The 22,935-nt window shown below is 34.1% G+C and overlaps 1 long non-coding RNA gene across 1 annotated transcript in view; it reads left to right on the top strand.

Moving 5' to 3' along the window:
- LOC145296109 (uncharacterized) overlaps nt 1–14,331 on the top strand; it is a 30,691-nt gene extending 16,360 nt beyond the window's left edge. The window contains exon 2 of the long non-coding RNA XR_013869965.1: nt 13,327–14,331. This is a non-coding gene — a long non-coding RNA (uncharacterized LOC145296109). The remainder of the gene's footprint in view (nt 1–13,326) is intronic.
- Nucleotides 14,332–22,935: the final 8,604 nt, after the last annotated feature.

The raw sequence follows: 22,935 nt of genomic DNA on the forward strand, positions 1-22,935 counted from the left end.
CTGAAGAAGCAGCATAAGTGCCAATGATGATATATTTTGCCCAACATCGAGCATAAGTGTTTTCAAATTTCGCTTCACATCAGGGCTATTATGTTTAAGAGAGACAAAAGGACTCGAGGCTCCATGCCTCAAAAATAAGGAGAATGAGTTTCACGTCTTCCTCGACGACCATTTTTTTCTGAAACTGAAAAAAGGCACTGATTAACTATAAATAACAAGGACCCCTCTGATTAATCCAAACAAAACTGTGGGCAGTCAAACCAACCAATGAGGTGCCTGCTTATTTCTGCAGAATTTCTAACATTTTTCCCCAGCCATGCATCTATACATTCTTATCGTGAACATTTGTATAATTTTTACCATTTTTTAATTTAATTTGTTATGTTTCTGTTTTTAAAGTAAAAAGTTTTTTTTTTCAAGATTGTATAAAAATTATGTTATGCCGAAAGTTTCACATTCATTCAAGCAAGGAAAATATTAGAATCATTTCTGAAACTGAAAAAAGACATTAACTATTAATAACAAGAACTCCTCTCATTAGATATTATTATTAGAATCATACATATAAAATTCATGCAAAATCTGTAGTCTAAAATAAAGTAGAAATATTTTTAGCAATTATAATTTTTTTTTTTTCGTAAAATTGTTAAATAAACAATGCTTAATTCAATGATAATATAAGTAGTTCGATAAATTAACTTTTTTCTAGTTATATCGAATTCATTAATGCAAATTTAGGGGCTTTTTCATAAGCTTCATCTAAAGATATTTTTTAATTGTTTTAATTTACGTTGCTTTATTTTCATAAAAAATACAAAAATAAATTCATGCTACTATGGAAAACCATAAATTTAGTAAATGTATTTTTTTAGTAAATGTATTTTTTGTTTAAACAAAACAATACATTTCAACTAAGATTTAAATAAATATAATGCGTTCTTTACATTTCATGATCATTATTTAATAAATACATAAAATTTCATTTAAATTGGTTAATTTCCTGATTTCTGATGAATTTTTTAGTAAAGCAAGGGGTCCAAATATTTATACATTTTGGGAATCGGTATTCATTTTGCATGTACCTAATTTTTAGTATTATTATTAGGTATGGCACTAATTTTCGACAGCCATAACAAAAATGAAATTAATTCATCGTAATTTTTTACTCTCTATTGAAGAGAAAGGATCAGGATTTAAATCGTATAACAAAATTATTTTACACTGAATAAAATGGAAGAAATTTGATTTGAACATCACAAACTAACCAAACCTTATAAACAAAACACAGGGCTTTTAAAACATTAAAAATATAAGAAAAAAAACTTAGTACAAATATATATATTATATCTTTTTAAAGTTTTTGTTTAATCATTATTTAAGTGAAATGTAACATTAAAAGTCTTATCTTTGGCTTGAAATATTATGAAAAAAAACATATACAGAGAATATCCAGAAAAAAAATCATATTTTAAGCAGACAACACATAAAACAATTAACTTCCGCGTTGATACAAAACCTGTTAATTGACAGTTTCCTTTAATATTATTTTTAAATATCGCAATTTTAGCCCAGAAAAGTAATATTTAAATTATTTTTAATGAAAATTATTAAATTCCTCTTTTTTCTAGGAAATATCCATTTTTAATTCCTAAAACTATCCTTTTTTTTTAAATCTTAAGTAAATCCTTAAACATATTATTTATCAGACTACTGTGCTCATCTTGAGTGTGATTTTCACAACGTTTCCGTTGATGTAACCTCCAACATTCTTCAGGTGTATCTTGTCGAACTCAGGAATGTTTCTATCTAACTCAGGAATTTGGATAGAATTTTGAGCGAAACCTTTTATTTACTTCATATAGATAGAGTATCAAGAAAAAAAAATCATATTTTAAGCAGACTAATATGTACCTGCTATAACACTTAGCATGAATAAAAACACACAAGACTGAATTAACATTGTTACAAAACAAGTTGAGTGTTAAGATTGCACAAAAATGGCCGTTCTCACACTCCGTTTATTTACACTCAGAAAACAGCTATGCTATCTGGTTATAAAGAGCCATAATTAGTCCCATTAGAATTAGTGGTTTAAGGAAAGTAACACTACCCAATATATTATTACATTCATTCAATCTTACTTGGAATCATAAACAATCATTCAATTTTATGGGTGGTATCAGATTACATACTAACCTGTGAGTGGGTGATGATACTGCTTTTTCCACCACTGCTGGAGTCCCTGCAGCTTCATCCATATATCTGCTCTTGGGTACTAAACTTTCCTCAGAAACTTCAGGTGTGCTGGAATTCTCAAGATTCTTTGCAGCATTATCTGTCGGTATCTCATGCGTCAATTCCTCTGCTGCCACTGATGGGAGTTTCACTAGCTAGTCCGCATGTCTCCTTACTATCCTTTCATCGGTCTCCACTTAAAAATTCACTGGTTCCATCTATCTGGTAATGGTACCTTCAATCTATCATTGAGCCGATCCATAATTCCGCAAAAGTACATGATTGGCTACTCTAAATTCATGAAATGGTACCATTGCTTTGCTCCCTCTTTCCATTTTATTTTTCATTGTTCAGAGCTTTGTAAATATCCGGCTTTACCAAATGAAATGGCGTTTGAACATCAGCTCAGCTAGAGAAACTCCAGTTAATGAGTTGGGAGTTATAAATGGTGAATAAAAATCTGTTCACCTTGGTTTTGAGTATTGCTTTGTGGTCTGTTTCTATCCTTTTAAGCACTTTTTTGAATGTGTGTACACCTGAGGACGGGTAAGGAGCTGTGAAAATGTGCTGAATTCCATTGGTATTTATGAATGCTTTGATATCTTGACTCGTAAAGCAGGGACCATTATCGCTCACGATCAATACCAGTAGTGTTATGAAGATCCCTCTCATTTTCTTAATTTTAACCATCGCAGATGTTTTCATCATGCATATTTCTGCCCACTATCAAAACTACTATCAAAAGCATGTGTCCCAAAAATGGACCCGTATAATATATGTGGATTCTTTCCCATTGGGGAACTTGAATATTCCTATCCATAAATGGGAGCCTTGCTAGGGTTACTTTGATTAAGCATGCAAGTTCCACAAGCTTTTTTAGTTTTCTCAATATCAGCATCTAGATTTGGCCACCACACCACTGTGAGCAAGGGCCTTCATCCATACAGTCCCTATGTGTGTCTTATTACTGAGCATGAGGCCCCTGTGTCCATTTCCATTACCACCTTTACTTAGTAGTTCCACTAGTATAGCAACTGTGTTCAAATCTAGTTTTTCATATTTATTTCCATTTCTTCTGTGCAGCAATTCTTCTCCACATTGTTATCACCATTCTTTCCTTCCCCATGTATTGTTGAACCAGACAGCCTGCTCTCTTTTTGTCTACATTTCCAACAAGTATGTGTGATCTACCTACATTTAAAACATTCCTTGTTTTTAAACTGGCACTTTTCTGCCAGGTGGGCAGTGCTTTCATGACGATAACATTTTGTTTTCAATAGTAATCTGTGGAAAGACATTTCATTTTCACTCATCAATGCTCCTAGCATTAACTTGGAATATTTCCTTGCAGATTCCATGGACACTGCTATTTTAATAGCCTTGTCTAATGTCAGCAACTTTTTGCCAAGCAAGCACTCCTGAATCTTCTCATCCTAAACAAATGCATATGTGTTTATTTACTTTTTCTTTGATGTTGAAATTCTCTGACATTTTTCACAGTGCAGCCACATATTCACTGATGGACTCAGCTTCTTGTTTGTCCCTCATGTTGAACAAAAAATGTTCATGTATCTTGTTGGGGGCCGGATTGATGTGTCTCTTCCTTAGAGTACACAGTTCTTCAAACGTTTTCTGCTTACGCTTGTTTTCAGTTAAACCTCTAAAGATAGTATAATGTTTGGCACCAATAACTGATCAAGAATTGCATGTTTCTTACATTCACTCAGTGCATCATTGACGGTACCGGGCAGTATGAAACGTCAGCATAGTATCCAATATAAAGCGGCTGGAGATAAACCCAAAAATCAGAGTCAAATGTAGATTCCATTAGCAAAGCTTCTTTCTTAGAACTGCACACCAGTGGAACTCTCTGCCGCTTGCCTGTTTCCCACCTGTCTACAACTTGGACGTCTTCAAGTCCAACATAAACAAACTCCTGACAAACCGTCCCCTTAAGTAAGACACTCTATCAAAACCCTCAATACTAATGATTACTACAATAATACACTCAGTACATCATTGACAGCAAAAAATAACTTTTCCCTTTCAATATAATGCAGCCATTCCTCTTCTGCACTGCGTAATTCTTCAATTGTGCCTAGCAATGCCATTTTCTTTATTCTTTGCTGACACGGCACTTTCCTGTGATTCCTTTTATCTTTTGTTTAAATTGGTTTCACACTGTTCCTCCACATTATCTGTGCTTCGTCGCCAATTAATGTGTTCTTACTAGAACCCACAGCATGAATAAAACACATGAAGCCAAATTCTTCTGGTTATATCATAGAGCATTTAGATCGCCTCTTAAATGGCTGCGCCTAGCCCATTTATTTACAATAATAAAACACCGGAAAAAACTGGCTAGGCCTTCTGGTTGTAAAGGACTATAATTAGTCACATTAGAATTAGTGGTGTAAGGGGAGTAACTCTGATGCAGCAATTTTTACTCTGGTCCGTTGGGTTGTGGGTTTTCACCATTTTTTTTCATCGTTTTTTTTTGTTTTTTATTGGTTTCGTATTATTACTCCACATTATTCATACTTCGTCACCAACTAATGTATACTTGTTGTAACACACAGGACTGAATTAACATGGTAACAAAACAAGGAGTGGGTAGATCACAGCAAAATGGCTGTTCCCACACTCTGTTTATTTACACTCAATACACCAGAAAACAGCCATGATCTTTGGTTTTAAAGGGACATAATTAGTCGCATTAGAATAGGTGGTGTAAGGGAAGTAATTCTGGCCAGTATATTACACAGACGACACCTAAAACAACTTCTGCTTTGATATAGAACCTGTTAACTCTACAGAATTTGCTTTAATATTATTTTTCAATATCGTAATTTTTAGTCGAAAAATGTAATATCAGTATTTAATTCATAAAAAAAAGCTTTTTTTTAATCTTAACTAAATCTTTTCATTTACTTTATTGGAAATTAATTTTCTATACAAAATTTTTGTATGGACATAAACTAAGTGTCACATTTTTATTTGATATTAACAGATTGTAAAACAAAGAAATCATAATTGCTTCAATTACTTCGTTTAGAAATTATATTTTTGTTATGACAAAAGAAACGAGTAATGCTACGATTTTTATCAATGATGTGTGAACATATTACTGTGTCATTGGCCTTCTGTAGAAAAAATTATTAGCGTTTGATTTCTAAAAATATTTTATAATTATTCATTATTCAAAAGTGACATTGATTAATTTTTTTTTTTAATTATAAATAGTAAGATTGTTTGAGATTTCACGCATGAAAAGTTGATGTAGGTTTGAAAGTTTTAGTTATAATATACATTTAAAGTTACAAAAATCCTTATCATACACATTTTAAGGCCAGAGGAATAGTTGGCCGAAACGTTGTGAAACAAAAATAATGAAGTCTGCAAATCTCTATATAAATAAAATGAACTCATTTTTTCCCGTCTGATTTTGACATTAATAGGATTAAAAATCAAGATATTTCATGCAAATATAATATGCACAAACGGCAGAACAATATCTGAGGTGTGTTATAGGCTTATTATTTCTCAAATTCCTCGATAATCTTAGATTTCTATACTTTTTCTGCTGAGAAGTCACGGCCAAAATCGGTTAAGATCAATGGAAGTGGTAAAATATTTTCTCTCTAATAAATTCCTCCTCCCCCTGCCACCACTTAACACCGTTTGGGGATCGTTCACAAGGAACAGTTGAGAAGAGAACACCGGTTTGGCTTCGTAGTTCTTTCATGTGAAGTTATTTAAAATCACTAAACTAAGCTGCAGTGCTCTGTGGCATAGTGGTTAGCGTGCTGGACAATTCACATTATATTTTCACGTTCACGCCGACCTACCGTAGTCGTTTTTTTTTTTTTTTTTCCTAAACAACTGGAATGGACTTTTCTTGGTGGCCGAACTGTTAACGTTGCAGATGTTTTTTTTTTTGTTTTTTTTTCACACTTTATTTTCCTACTTTTACTCATGACTCCGGGTTTGATCCTTCCTACTTACCTACCATAACATTTTTTAAAACTCCCCCCCCCCGTCCCGGAAACAAACACTCGGGCAACGCTGGGTACCCCCGCTAGTAAATAAATAATTCGATCCTGAAAACAATAAAAAAAAAAAAGCTGTTCCCTCATTTCCAGATATCATCTTCAATGAATCATGAATGAATCAACTTTTTCAAAAGGAATGATTCAATAAATTGGACCCTCTATGATATTAAATGAAGCAGTGATGAATTTGTGATTTTTGTCTGCTGATATCCACATCTGATGCTTATCTGGATAAACTTTCACCTAACTAAACCCACAGCTTGAATTTCACTTCACAAGTTATTAGTAATATTCAACATCCAGAGAAAAGAATAGGTAATGAGTCAAGTTTCATTCAATTCTCAAATGATTTTAGATCAGCTACATCTGGTGTTACATGAAATTTCAAATTTACATATGTACCTGTACCACCTCCAGATATACAGATTATTTTTGACATTTCGACACATTCATTTTGCCTTCTTTTTTAACAACTCATTCCCAAGGTGTTTTTTTAATACATTTCCCTGTTTGACACACTGAAGAATATCGGCCATGGTGAAGTTTATTTAGGTTAGATATTATGTATGCCATCATTCTTTGGTTATGTTACTGTGTATGCTACAAAAAGTTATAGGTGAACTCTCAAATCATTCTGCTATGTTATGTTAAACCATAGCTGATCACTCAATAACTAACATAGTTCCTGACTTGCATTGAACATTTTGTGCTCTGTCTTAGTTACTCCCCTGAGCGTCATTTCATTGAAATCAGTAGTGCAAATATTCATATTTGGTTAGAAATTATCTTAAGAAATTTCTACAACTGGTATCACTGACTTTAATGAAAAATTCGAATCCCATCTCTTCTTTGAATACTGTAAGGGATTTAATGTCTCAGTTTCAAATTTATGCTTCATTTGCCCCCATCCTCCTAAATTCATAGGAGGGTAATTTCAAAAATAATTCCAAATATTTTTTTACCCCCAAAAATTGAAGAGCTATGAAGACAGGAGTAGTACTATTAAAATGGGTGACCTTCTGTGCGCCATATTTTTCTACATATTTACCACCAATTCCAGATACTCCTAGATTTTTTCACTGCCAGCTGATACCGACATTCAGCAAATGACTTCAGATCCACTACATTTGGGATTGCCTGATATTTCAAATTTACATACACTGTGTTATTGTTTTAATAAGTTACATCCACTATGAATACTTAGCTGGATATTTCACTTTGTAATATATTAGTAACATATTATGTTAGTAATATTTGTCATATATTCCTTTCATTCAATTCTCAGATGACTTGAAGATAACTACATCTGGTGTTTTCTGAAATTTCAAGTTTACAGTTATACCTATACCACCTTCAGATATGCAGATTATTTTTGACATGTAGTCCAATTCATTTTGCCTTCTTGTTTTAACAGCTATTTGTCAGTTTGGAACACCAAAGAATGTCTATCACAGTGAATTTTATTTAGTCTTAATATGAAGTATGACATCACTGTCTAAATATGTTACTGTGTATGCTGGTGAAAGTCATAGGTGAACAAGTATAGCCTTAACAACTCTGAAAATATTCAGCATTCCAAACATTCGAATGTGTACATCTAGCATCACTGACTCTAATGAAAAATTCCAATAATCTAAAGATAATTCAAAACGTTGTACAATTTAAACGAGCTACTCTTTGTGCTGTAGAATTTATATTTCTACACAGTAAGCATCATTCTCAATGCACTTTTGCCAGTGGTGAATGATGGCCATGCACATGTCGTTTCAAAAATAATGCCTAATATTATTAATTCGAAACGTTGAAAGATGGGAGTGGTACCATTAAAACGAGCGACCTTTTTTGTTCCAGAATTTTTCTACATAGTCACCACCATTCTCAATGTCAGCAATGAAAGAGAGTCTTGATGGATCAGTCTTTAAAGTCTGTACTTGCCGGTGTTGTTTTTGTTGGAGAAATGCTGCCAACATAATGCATCATAAAGAGATCCAAGCAAGTAGAAGTCTGACAGTGCCAGTTTGGAACTATATGGTGGGTGAGACACCATCCAGACAAACTTTGTCACACATTGTGTAGTCTTCAAACTTGTGCGTGACCTAGCATTGTCATGTCGTAATCAGAATATTTCCATTTTCTCAGGCATTACTTGTATAATCTGGGCCTTCACCTTTGTTAACGTTTCAACATAATGGTCAGCGTTGATAGTCAACCCAGGTTTTAAGACATTCAGTAGGATGATGCTCTTCCTGTTCCAGAAAACAGTGCACATGTAGAACTGTAACCTCCTTCACTCGTCACAATGCACTGAGTAACCGTCTGTCTTGTAACCTTACCTGTTTAGCATCTGAACAGCTCTCTACCCATACCTCCAAGCGACCTGCTTTATATTACATTCACCCACATGAATCTCACGAGATCACGAGACCGTTTCTGTTAAATATCACAGACACCATCTTACCGTTTCTTTTTCCTGTCCAACATGCATGACAGGCAGACACGTGGGTCCTTCAAAGCTAGGCTGTGTGTATATCCGTTTCTATTCCTCCCCCCTGATCTCATGATCACAGAGATGGCAGGGAGATGATGCTCTCTTCCGTTGGGTGCTTCTTCGAAAGGGGACTCTGCAGGTCTTTTGTTCACTTGCACTCTCATCTGCAGTCTAAGGGTCGAAGAACACTGCCACCCCCAAGATGCTACTAATATCAGATTTCTGCATGATGGGGATGAGAATGGTGCAAGCCAGAGCGATGGACCACTGACCTCAGACCCAGAGTTGCTGCTGTCATTCAGTGGTGGTTGCAACTGTGTCACCGGCCTCAGGTTCATAAGATGATGGGCATGCCGTCAACCATGATTGACTGCTGACTCACCACATTGGTCACTCGGCCCTGTTAACACACCAGTTCCCTCGCACAAGGTCGTCACGAGTCACCCTGGCCACAGTTTTCGTTAGCATGCTCAGGAGCGTGGCATCATGCACTTTATCATCCCATCCCAATAATACAGATGTGGCACGACGTTTTATGGCTGCTACTGCCACCACCACCCTGAGCCAACCACATACAGGAAAGTGGCCCACCAGCTTTCCGCAAACAAAAAAACACTCTGACGAGTGATGTTGAATGGAACTTTTGGAACATCACCACCTCTCCTGCAGTAGAGCCCCTCCTTGCTACCGCTCAAGTACTTTTGCCCTGTCTTGCAGATGCTCCGGTTCCTTGCATGTCAGTCTGAAGTTCTTCAAGTGCTCTTTGACTGACTGGGCAGACATGAGTCTCTTATTTACAAAGATATTGTCAATATAAGACGATGTTGCCTGGCACACAACCTCATCCTGTTGCCAGATTGCATACATAATTGCCGTCATAATGCCTGGTGCCACATTGAGACCGAACCCCAGCCTGGTCAGTCAAAGAGCATTTCGAGAACTTCAGACTGACATGCAAGGAGCTAACGAGGAAGGACAGGGGTTATACGCACCTGGGGATTCTCTCTGGGTGAAGCCGCTGGGAAGCGGGAACACTCAGACCCTTGTGCGCAAGGCATGTCGCAACACTTGGTATGAGGAGAGAATTCTGGTGCTAACCATGGGTGGTGGGTTGCTGGCCTCTTATGGGGTGAGCATTATCAGCACAAGCATCGGCGATGGGCTTGTGGTAGTTGTGCAAGCCCTGGTTGTAAATGGGGAGCTGCTTGGATACGACCTACTTGTAGGGATTGATTTTATTACATAGCTGGGTGGAATCACTGTGGACTGCACTGGCAAGATAGAGTTCTCCCGACATAAGAAATGTGTTTGCGCCACAATTACCCTGGAGGAACCTGACTTTCATGCGGGGTATGACAGGGAAACCAACGCATGCGCTGCATCTTGGAAGTGGACTGGCGATCAATCACCAATATCCTTACGGAACTGACTATCAGAGTACCCCCTCCAATGAGGCTCAGGGGGCAGTATGACAAAGAACTGCAGACTTAGATCCACAATGGTGGGCTACTTCCATACCCTGAGGGTGAGCTCGGGCCCCTCCAAGGATTGTCTTACAAGATAAACAGAAGGTCCAACCTGTCATAGACTACCGTGGACTTAATGAACATGTCAACCTGTACACAGCAGGGGTGGATGATTGTGCACTCAAATTAGGGGAGTGGCAGCAGCAAGGGGCGGATGTGGCAATTCTGGACCTGTGCAGGGCCTACCTGCAGATATGCCGAAATAGCTTGTAGGACTGTGACTTCCTTCACTCGTCCCAATGCACTGAGTAACCGTCTGTTTTGTAACGTCACCTGTTTAGCATCTGCACAGCCAAAGCTCTCTTCCCACACCTCCAAGTGACCTTTTTTATATTACATGAATCTTGCGAGGTCACATGAAACTGTTTCTGTTAAATATCACAAACGCCATCTTGCCTTTTCTTTTTCCTGTCCAACACGCATGACAGGTAGGTCGTGTGTATGTCTGTTTCTATTTTCCTCACAGCACACCACTTTGCCTGCACATATCTGCATCTTGAACACCTTCTGTACTGGGAACAATGAGTGATGCCATTCCCCTCTATAAACTTATACGATGGCCACTCTAAAAGAATCCTTACACTACCAGCTGATAGCAGCATTCTTATACAGACCAACATCTAAGATATGCCTACGTACTTATTATGCCCTTTATCATAATTGGTTGTCGTTCTGATATCAAGAAGGATCTACACCGTCACTTGTAACTAATAGATTTTTCTGTATTTTTAATAAGTGTAATCCTAAATATACAACACATTTTATGTTGATACTTGAAGGTATAAACATTCTAATTTCTTCACATATTTTCAAACAGCTTCCATTAAAGAAAAAAGAGTATATTATTCTATTAAACTTTTATTGTTTAAATAATTTAACTTTGTTCGTTTTATTAAAAAAAATTTGAAAAGATATTTTTCACTCAGTAGTGAGCTTTGGAAGATTGTCAGTGAAAGAAATGCAATCGGCAAAAGATAAGCGTTTCATTATTTTTAGTTGCCACTTTGAAAAATCACTCGCAAATGTAACTGTTTCACTTCCAATGTAGAGCCCTGACAATTTTTTTTAATTAAAAAGAAACCTCATGAAGAACAAGTTTGAGACATACATTTTTATATCTATATCGCTCAACTTCAGTGATGATACTATACATCATTATCAGTAATACTAATGTATCCGTTCTTGACTTATACATTTTTATACAACTTCACTAATCGTTTGTAATGTTTATATTATATTTAGATTTTGGAGTCAGTCTCGATTTTTTTATGCAAGCCTTCTCTTAGTCGACAGAAAGAATTTGTTAAATCATTGGGCATGCTCGCAGATATATTTTAACAGTTCCCCTCCATCTCAATTGTATATATATTTTACACAAATTTCCATTTGCTGTTTTTTTTACTTGTATATCACCAAGTGTTTGATCTTGCGTGACAATTTAATATTTTTTTGCATTTTTTGATATACCAAAGATTATATTCTGAAAGGTTTGTTGGCGAAAGGTCTTTTAGTGTATTATTTTTAAAACATTGTAAAGTTTTTGTATTGTTAAAAAGTTTATTAAATTGAAATGTTGGAATTTAAGTTTGAATTGACAAATACCGTTAAATGTATGTGCAAAAAAGTGTTTCTTCAGCTTGCAATGTTCTTGGCACATGCAAAAACAACAATACTTTTTCTTTTCGTGTTTCGATGTTCATAGAAAATCCGTGACATGCAAATAAACTGTACGTTCAAAAGACTTTGAGTCAACAAAAAGAATGTTCTTGCTAATGAAAGAAATACCAGCTTTTTATTTAACCACCTCTTAATTTGCATATGTCACCTTTTCTTTTCTATTGGTCGGATTTTGAGTCTGAGTGGCAGTGACTTTACAATATGCACACTCTTAAAAGCTTGTTTCCATGATCGTTATTACATAAATATTGTTTTATATATATATTTCTGTGGAAATATATTTTCTTATAATATATACCAATCCTTATTTAAGAAGCTCAATGTAATTACAGAGCAATATAGTGAATAAATGACAAGACTATATTCCAAAGTTCATGATATTGATCATCTTATAATTTATTCCTTTAATTCAATTGACATTTACAATTCTAAAGAATTGTAAATCTCAACTGAATTAAAGGAATAAATTATGATCCAAAAGCCTTTGCTGCACATACACAAAAACGCACATATTTTCGCTTTTATATAATAGATTATAAGTATCTCATCTGCATTCAAGTATATTCCTTAATATTTCAGCTGTTTTCATTATTTTAATCAGTTGTATCTTCTCTACCATTTCGCTAATTTCAATATCTCTTATTCATTTTTTCAAAGTTTTTTAAGATGTGACTCTAGTGCTCTTATTATTATTATTATTATTGGTTTTATCTTGATTTTCTTCATCCTCCATATTCCTTTCAGCTGTCTGCTCAGTTCCGTCTATTTGCCCCGCTTCTATGTCTCCATGATACTCATCCTGTAGTTTGCTGGAATGGCGAAGTCTATGAAATGGCAGAACTTTTCCTTCTTGTTAACTATTATAACATTTGGTCTCCTTGCTTGGATGAGTTTATCTGTTTGTACGTCCATGTGTCATAGGATTTGAGGATTTCTGTCTACTACTACCCATTAATCCAGTGTGATTTTATGCATACCAAATCCACGACACTATCAATGAATATATAGATATTATATATTAGATGTTTTAAATAAGTTCTTATGTCTAAAATTAAAGAAATTTATTTTTAATATACATCTGATTTATATTTATTATAAATAATTTATTTAATAAAATTTATTCTTTATTTTCAGAAGCAGTAAAGTATAGTTTTTTTTCTGATCTTAAAGGATATTAATACCTAGTAATTTGGTGTGATTTATCCATACAAAACAAACAGTTGAGTAACTAAATTAGTATTTTGTATTAATGGATATTTTATGTAATTATATATCAAATGTTGTTTATATTTATCATGTTTACATTTAATAAATGATTCATTTAATAAAATTTATTCTATATTTTCAGATACAGTAAAGTATAATTTGACACGTCAGCATTTTTAAATTAAAATGGAAAAAGGCATACAAACTAATACTGCCATGGAAAAGGACATGCAAACACACACTATAGAAATGCCTTATGTTTGTAAAGTATGTGGGTCAACCTTTTCAAGTAATTACCACATGAAAAAGCATATGCGCTCACATACTGGGATAAATCGTTATTCTTGTGAAATTTGTAATCTATCAGTTCCATATGCTTATCGTATAAAGAACCATATGCGTACACACACTGGAGAGAAACCTTTTGCTTGTGAAATATGTGGTTCAAGATTTTCAAACAGTTCAAATATGAAGAATCATATGCGAATTCACACTGGAGAGAGACCGTTTTCTTGTGACATATGTGGTTCAACATTTTCAAGGAGTTCCCTTATGAAAATGCATTTGCGAATACACACTGGTGAGAAACCCTATTCTTGTAAAGTGTGCGGGTCTAGATTTTCAAGTAATCCGAACCTGATAAGGCACAAACGTACACACACGGGAGAGAAACCTTTTTGCTGTGAAGTGTGTGGCTCGGCATTTTCAAGTAATGAAAATCTAACAAGACATGTGCGCACACACACTGGGGAAAAACCCTATTCTTGTGAAGTTTGTCATTCGGCATTTTCAAACAGGTGCGATATTAAATCCCACATGCGAACACACACAGGAGAGAAACCATATCTCTGTAACATGTGCAGCTCAACTTTTGCAAGTAATACACAGCTTAACAGACACGTGCGAACTCACACAGGTGAGAAGCCTTTTTCTTGTGAAGTATGTGGCACAGGATTTTCAAATGCAAAGACAAAACGCATTCACATGCAAACACACAATGAATAGAAACCTCATTTTTTTTCACGTCTCATGTTAAGAATAGCTTTCTAAATGATTTGTCTCGTTTTGTTTTCTTTTTTGTAAACTAACAATCGATTTGATTGAAAAATGGGCGATTTCGATGACAATAAAATATGGAAGGGTTAAACATTCGTTGATTCTCATTTAATTCTGGGTAACGTCGTCTCCCTGCTAGTTTAATATAATATAAAACAGATAAGAACATTAAGAAAAACGTGTTTTATTGGTCAACATTTTTAAATAATAAGATTACATGCGGACATATATTGGAAAGTATTAAATCTGTGATCCAAAACAAATTCCCATATAACTAAAAACCAGATGAATTAAGTATATTTCCAGAGTGAATGCCGAAATATCAAGCTAGTAATAACACCAGCGCGGATATCGACAAAATTGGCATGATATGAAAACTACAAAAATTCTAGCATAAACAGTATTTTTGATTTCTCATTTAAGCAGCTAACTGTTCACAATGCTCATAAGAGATAAGAAGTTTACACCTACTTGACTCAAATTAAGAGTAACCCTCATTCAAAAGAACAAAACAGATTTAATTTAAAAACAAATACTATACTGTCTTGGTTCTATCTACAAACTATTCACTAACTCCATAGATCTATAATCACCTCTTCTGACAACTACTTGAAAAAAACATGAAATGAATGTAGGAAATGCTTCGGCACCAAGAATCAGCTACGAATTAATAAGGCTATTCCAAATGGAAACGAATTAAACCAATTTCTAAAGGTTTTACATGATTTCTCCAAAGACATTTGCATAAAATTTGGAATAGAGAAATATGCTAAGTACACCATCATGGCTGAGAAACGTTAAACTCGATGTGGAGAACGATATCAGAAATCGAGACGAGCAGGCATTGCATACCTTGACATAAGAACAATTACACATTTGCTACATAGAAAAATCTGAGAAAATGCTCAAGAACACACGTCGAGTGAATTAGATATATCAATTTAAGTTCCTGATGATGACAGTCCTATAACTTATAAATGGTTCAATACTCAACTGAGAAGAAAAATATTCTCCACGGCTTTAATAACAAAATTATTGACATTTAAGAAGAATATTAATTCAATACTCAGCTGAAAAGAAAAATATTCTCCACGACTTTGATAACAAAATTATTGACATTTAAGAAGAATATTAATTCAATACTCAGCTGAAAAGAAAAATATTCTCCACGACTTTAATAACAAAATTATTTAAATTTAAGAAGAATATTAATTCAATACTCAGCTGAAAAGAAAAATATTCTCCACGGCTTTAATAACAAAATTATTTAAATTTAAGAAGAATATTAATTCAATACTCAGCTGAAAAGAAAAATATTCTCCACGACTTTAATAACAAAATTATTTAAATTTAAGAATATTAATTCAATACTCAACTGAGAAGAAAAATATTCTCCACGGCTTTAATAACAAAATTATTGACATTTAAGAAGAATATTAATTCAATACTCAGCTGAAAAGAAAAATATTCTCCACGACTTTGATAACAAAATTATTGACATTTAAGAAGAATATTAATTCAATACTCAGCTGAAAAGAAAAATATTCTCCACGACTTTAATAACAAAATTATTTAAATTTAAGAAGAATATTAATTCAATACTCAGCTGAAAAGAAAAATATTCTCCACGGCTTTAATAACAAAATTATTTAAATTTAAGAAGAATATTAATTCAATACTCAGCTGAAAAGAAAAATATTCTCCACGACTTTAATAACAAAATTATTTAAATTTAAGAATATTAATTCAATACTCAACTGAGAAGAAAAATATTCTCCACGGCTTTAATAACAAAATTATTGACATTTAAGAAGAATATTAATTCAATACTCAGCTGAAAAGAAAAATATTCTCCACGACTTTGATAACAAAATTATTGACATTTAAGAAGAATATTAATTCAATACTCAGCTGAAAAGAAAAATATTCTCCACGACTTTAATAACAAAATTATTTAAATTTAAGAAGAATATTAATTCAATACTCAGCTGAAAAGAAAAATATTCTCCACGGCTTTAATAACAAAATTATTTAAATTTAAGAAGAATATTAATTCAATACTCAGCTGAAAAGAAAAATATTCTCCACGACTTTAATAACAAAATTATTTAAATTAAAGAATATTAATTCAATACTCAACTGAGAAGAAAAATATTCTCCACGGCTTTAATAACAAAATTATTGACATTTAAGAAGAATATTAATTCAATACTCAGCTGAAAAGAAAAATATTCTCCACGACTTTGATAACAAAATTATTGACATTTAAGAAGAATATTAATTCAATACTCAGCTGAAAAGAAAAATATTCTCCACGACTTTAATAACAAAATTATTTAAATTTAAGAAGAATATTAATTCAATACTCAGCTGAAAAGAAAAATATTCTCCACGGCTTTAATAACAAAATTATTTAAATTTAAGAAGAATATTAATTCAATACTCAGCTGAAAAGAAAAATATTCTCCACGACTTTAATAACAAAATTATTTAAATTTAAGAATATTAATTCAATACTCAACTGAGAAGAAAAATATTCTCCACGGCTTTAATAACAAAATTATTGACATTTAAGAAGAATATTAATTCAATACTCAGCTGAAAAGAAAAATATTCTCCACGACTTTGATAACAAAATTATTGACATTTAAGAAGAATATTAATTCAATACTCAGCTGAAAAGAAAAATATTCTCCACGACTTTAATAACAAAATTATTTAAATTTAAGAAGAATATTAATTCAATACTCAGCTGAAAAGAAAAATATTCTCCACGGCTTTAATAACAAAATTATTTAAATTTAAGAAGAATATTAATTCAATACTCAGCTGAAAAGAAAAATATTCTCCACGACTTTAATAACAAAATTATTTAAATTTAAGAATATTAATTCAATACTCAACTGAGAAGAAAAATATTCTCCACGGCTTTAATAACAAAATTATTGACATTTAAGAAGAATATTAATTCAATACTCAGCTGAAAAGAAAAATATTCTCCACGACTTTGATAACAAAATTATTGACATTTAAGAAGAATATTAATTCAATACTCAGCTGAAAAGAAAAATATTCTCCACGACTTTAATAACAAAATTATTTAAATTTAAGAAGAATATTAATTCAATACTCAGCTGAAAAGAAAAATATTCTCCACGGCTTTAATAACAAAATTATTTAAATTTAAGAAGAATATTAATTCAATACTCAGCTGAAAAGAAAAATATTCTCCACGACTTTAATAACAAAATTATTTAAATTTAAGAATATTAATTCAATACTCAACTGAGAAGAAAAATATTCTCCACGGCTTTAATAACAAAATTATTGACATTTAAGAAGAATATTAATTCAATACTCAGCTGAAAAGAAAAATATTCTCCACGACTTTGATAACAAAATTATTGACATTTAAGAAGAATATTAATTCAATACTCAGCTGAAAAGAAAAATATTCTCCACGACTTTAATAACAAAATTATTTAAATTTAAGAAGAATATTAATTCAATACTCAGCTGAAAAGAAAAATATTCTCCACGGCTTTAATAACAAAATTATTTAAATTTAAGAAGAATATTAATTCAATACTCAGCTGAAAAGAAAAATATTCTCCACGGCTTTAATAACAAAATTATTTAAATTTAAGAAGAATATTAATTCAATACTCAGCTGAAAAGAAAAATATTCTCCACGACTTTGATAACAAAATTATTGACATTTAAGAAGAATATTAATTCAATACTCAGCTGAAAAGAAAAATATTCTCCACGACTTTAATAACAAAATTATTTAAATTTAAGAAGAATATTAATTCAATACTCAACTGAAAAGAAAAATATTCTCCACGGCTTTAATAACAAAATTATTTAAATTTAAGAAGAATATTAATTCAATACTCAACTGAAAAGAAAAATATTCTCCACGGCTTTAATAACTAAATTATTTAAATTTAAGAAGAATATTAATTCAATACTCAACTGAAAAGAAAAATATTCTCCACGGCTTTAATAACAAAATTATTGACATTTAAGAATATTAATTCAATACTCAACTGAAAAGAAAAATATTCTTCACGGCTTTAATAACAAAATTATTTAAATTTAAGAATATTAATTCAATACTCAACTGAGAAGAAAAATATTTTCCACGGCTTTAATAACAAAATTATTGACATTTAAGAATATTAATTCAATACTCAACTGAGAAGAAAAATATTCAAGTGTCAAATCATGCTTGACTAAAATTGAATGGACATAAGTTCCAAATCCTTCTTGAGAAGCTAACTTATCAAGAACTCAAAATTACAAGGGCACAACTCACTCGAGAAAGTTTCACTTGTTACTTTGATTCCTAAGTAAATTAGTTTCTTTAGAGATAATTTGAACTTGCTTTTCTACCAATTTTTCTACACCAAACATTTCCGGCTTTTTGATTGCCGATTCCTCCTTAACACTATTATACTTGGTTTAAATGGTATTTCTCATCCTGGGATAAAACTCTTTTTAAAGTATCAAGAATATAACTGTAACTTAATGTATTTTTCTTGGATCAAATATATTTTGACATTTTTAGAAATATTTAACACATAAATGTCATATAGTGCTCTTAAATACGCCAATTCGGTACACTTACTTGAGCGGTAAAAATCTTTTTATGAATTTGCATTTTGAACTTTCTGTGGTTATGCTTAGGTATAGTATAATAGCAAATAGACTTTAATTGACACCTTTCCTCACACAACATGTTTAAAATTGTCATGGTAAGATTCATGAAAAATTTAAGTAATACTAGGTTATTGATAATAATTCTAGCAGTGCCAAAGTGCCCAACTTGATATTTAAATGAATACGTATGCATAAACTCACAGATTAATGAGAGCAAAATAGGAGGGAGAAATAAAAATGGCCCCCAATATAAAAACTTTCCTTGCTCAGACCAGACTCTCCAACAGTGAGTTTTCTTTCGACAAGACAGCAGTCATCTTGGTTGGAAATTAAAAGGAGTTAATATTGGCTATAGTAACACTTGTTTGTTGTATATTTGATTTTTGACTACTTTTTCTGATTATAAAGTATTTATTCGATTGGAATAATTGTGTGTTTCTTGTAATTTTGTTTACATGTATTTGCATGAACGTTAAAAATGTATGCACACTTGTGCATACAAACATGGCCACCAGTGATAAAATAAGAGATTATATTGCATAATAAAGGTCTTAATATCTGGAAAATTACTTTCTGTAGAAAATTAAATCTGATATTAATCTTCATCATTTCTAAAAACCTATAGAAGTCGTCATTCTATAGGTATGTTTTTTGGTAGAAAGATAGTAAAACACTGCTAGAAATTAAATAAAATACGTATCAAGTTACTGATTACTGCAAATTATAACAACAGAAAAATAGAGGTGTTTGCCTTGTGCCCTCTCCAAACTGCCAACCAAATCTGTAGTCTCAAATGCCAATTTTTCTATAAAAATAAACTACTTGATAAATTGACATGAATGTTTAAGTGTACAATATGTGTTTCGTTACGATCACGTACATAAGATGTTGCAGCTAATTAGGAGGTGTGATGGTGCCAATCGACAGTACACCTACAAGGTAGACATAAAGGCAAAAAAGATAACGGTAATAGCAAAGAAGAATGACATAAACTAATATTTGTTTAAAGATGATGGATATCGTGTTTTAGTTACCAAGAAACAAAATGGCAAATTTGTAAGTAATGAAGATCTATATTCAGAATCATTCCAAGTGAGACAGGATCAATCATTGGAAACTGGTAGTTGAACGTCAGTGGGTACTGGAACAGGAAACTGGGCGTCAAAGTGCACTGATATAGATAGTTGGGCGTTAGCAGGCTCTGAAGCGAGTTATAACTGTAACCGGCCGTGGGTAAAAAAGGACAGGGCTTGAGGCTTTCATATTGATGTGATAAGGAATTTTATTTCGCAATTAACATCCTTAATTCACCGTGAAAACTGTAACAAAAGAGAGCAGAAACAAACAGGAGAATCAGACAACGATCGAAGAAGGGAAGTAACGATGTTTGAACAATACACAAGGAAAATTAAAAGAGAAATCGATTAAATTCTTACATCGTTCATTGATAATTATAAAGAGAGTATTTACCCTAGTTCACCTGCCTGGCCGTGTACAATTTAAACTTTGCGGTCTTCGCTCAGTCGTGTCGGCCATTAAGGCTTGCACCTTCTCCTCCCAGACCGATCCCACAGAAAGCAGGTTGGTCACGTGGCTGTTTAATTTAAAACACGACTTGTTCAACTCATTTCTAACCTATGTTTCAACTAAGAAGCAAAAACAAAATAATAAGTGATATTTTTTCAAGGAAGGGACCCCCCCTTTTTATTCTTTGAATTACCGTTCACATTTTATTTTTTGAATGTGGCTCGCCCCTGAGCAGTAGCTGCCGGCAGTTACACTCCCCCCAAATCACCATTGTGATTTCTCAATAATGTCTTAGATAACAGTGGCGATTTCCACAGTGCTGCCATCACTCTCACGGAATTCTCTAGCTGTTTTCCACAAGGGTGACCAACTTTTGTATGGGCCAATCGAACGTTCTTCTTGTTTCTGTGTTCTTCACTCTCCCATCTGGAGTTTGACTCTTTGTACTATGCCATCGTCATCACGGTATGCTTCGAGGACTCTAGCTAGTCGCCATTCATTCTGAGGGACTTCTTCTTTGACAACCACCACATCACCAGCTTGCATATTTTGCTTGGAGTGTGCCACCGCTGCTGGAGAGTGATGTTGGCAAGATATTCCTTCCTCCACCAACTCCAGAACTGTTCAACCAAGTATTTCATCCGTCGCCAACGCTTTCTAGTATACAGATCTTCCTTGATAAATTCACCAGGTGGGGGCAAGGGAATGGAGGACTTCATAGTGAGCATATAGTTGGGTGTCAATGGCTCCATACTGGTGGGATCATTGATATCGCTTACAATGAGAGGACGACTATTCACGATAGCCATGGCCTCGTAAAGGAAAGTCCTCAAGGAAGAATCATCCATCCTTCCACCACTGTGTCTGAGAACCAAGTCTAGAACGTTTCTTACTGTCCTGATTTGTCGTTCCCATATGCCTCCGGCATGGCTTGAGCTTGGTACATTCATAACGAATTCGCACTCTCTGTCTGTTAGGTATGTAGTTATTCTTTCTTTATTCATCTCCTCTAGTGCCTTTCCTAATTCATTCTTCGCCCCAACAAAATTTGATCCCCGGTCTGACCGAATGTGTCTCACTGTTCCTCGGATGGCAATAAAACATCGAAGGGCATTGATGAAGGCATTCTTGTCATATCATCCAGCATCTCTACGTGAACTGCTCTGGAACACAAACACGTCAGGAGGAGACCATACCGTTTATGTTCCTTGCGACTTTGCTTGCTATAAAATGGGCCAAAACAGTCCATGCCACAGTAAGTGAATGGTGGCGAGGGAGTGACGCGATCTGCTGGGAGCTCTGCCATCTGTTGTTCCTTGGTTGGTCTTCGGGTTCTTCTGCATAGGACACACTGCTTATGTACTGTGCAACTACTCTATTACCACCAATTATCCAGTACCCATTGGCTCTGAGCTCGTTCAGTGTCTGTCCACGGCCTTGGTGTTTTAGCTTTTCATGATAGTGTGCGAGAATAAGGCGGGTAACAATGCTCTTCTTTGGGAGAATCATTGGATGTCTGAAATCCATAGGTCCAGGTGATCTCAGTCTTCCTCCCACTCTTACTATAACATCCTGTACGATGGGATTGAGTTGGTACAGATTGTGATTGCAAGGTAGACTTCTAGATCTCTGGCTGAGCAGGCTCAGTTCATTCGTAAAGGCGTCCTGTTGTGTAAGTCTGATCAAGGTGAGTGCGGCCTTCCTTCTTTCTTCCGCACTTAGGGGGTCAATGGACTTTGATCTTCCAGCCAATTATTGAATCCGAGCGATTGCCTTCACTGCTGTGGTCCACTTAGAAAAAGCCTTGAATCATTCCACGATGTCGATCCGTCCAGTGGAGTCAGCTTTGAACACACTGATGGACTTGACCTCAGCATCTCCTACTAACAGTTCCACAGTCTCCTGTCTGGTGACTATCTCTCTCTTCCATAAGAACTTGGGTTCCGTGAACCAGTTTGATTTCATGAGTTCCATCACACTGAGGCCTCTGGATGTATGGTTCGCAGGGTTCTCTGAGGTATCGATATAGTGCCATTGCCTCACGGATTCTCTGGACACGGTTGGCCACAAAGACATGAAATCTTTGAGCGTCATTTTTGATATAGCCAAGAACAACGCGAGAATCTGTCCAGAAGTATTCTCCGTCGATCTTTAGTTCTAGTTCTTCCTTCAGCATACCACTGATTGTAATGGAAACTGTGGCTGCGGTTAGTTCCAGTCTTGGCATCGTAACTATTTTCGTGGGTGCGACTCTAGCTTTACTTATTATCAAGGTGCAGTATACCTGACCCTTGCCTATAAATCTAATGTAAGAGCACTGACCATATCCTTGACTGCTGGCATCTGAGAAGTGATGTAGTTCAGCTCTCTGTATCCTTCCAAAGTTGGTTGGTGTAAAGGACCTTGGGATCTGGATTTTCTCAAGATTTGCCAAGTCGTCCACCCAGCTGTCCCACCTTGGCTTCAATTCATTTGGTAGAGGTTCATCCCAACATACCTCTTT

Source organism: Euprymna scolopes, chromosome 16 (assembly GCF_053919585.1).
Source record: "Euprymna scolopes isolate OS-2025 chromosome 16, ASM5391958v1, whole genome shotgun sequence".
In the NCBI taxonomy this organism is placed as follows: domain Eukaryota; kingdom Metazoa; phylum Mollusca; class Cephalopoda; order Sepiida; family Sepiolidae; genus Euprymna; species Euprymna scolopes.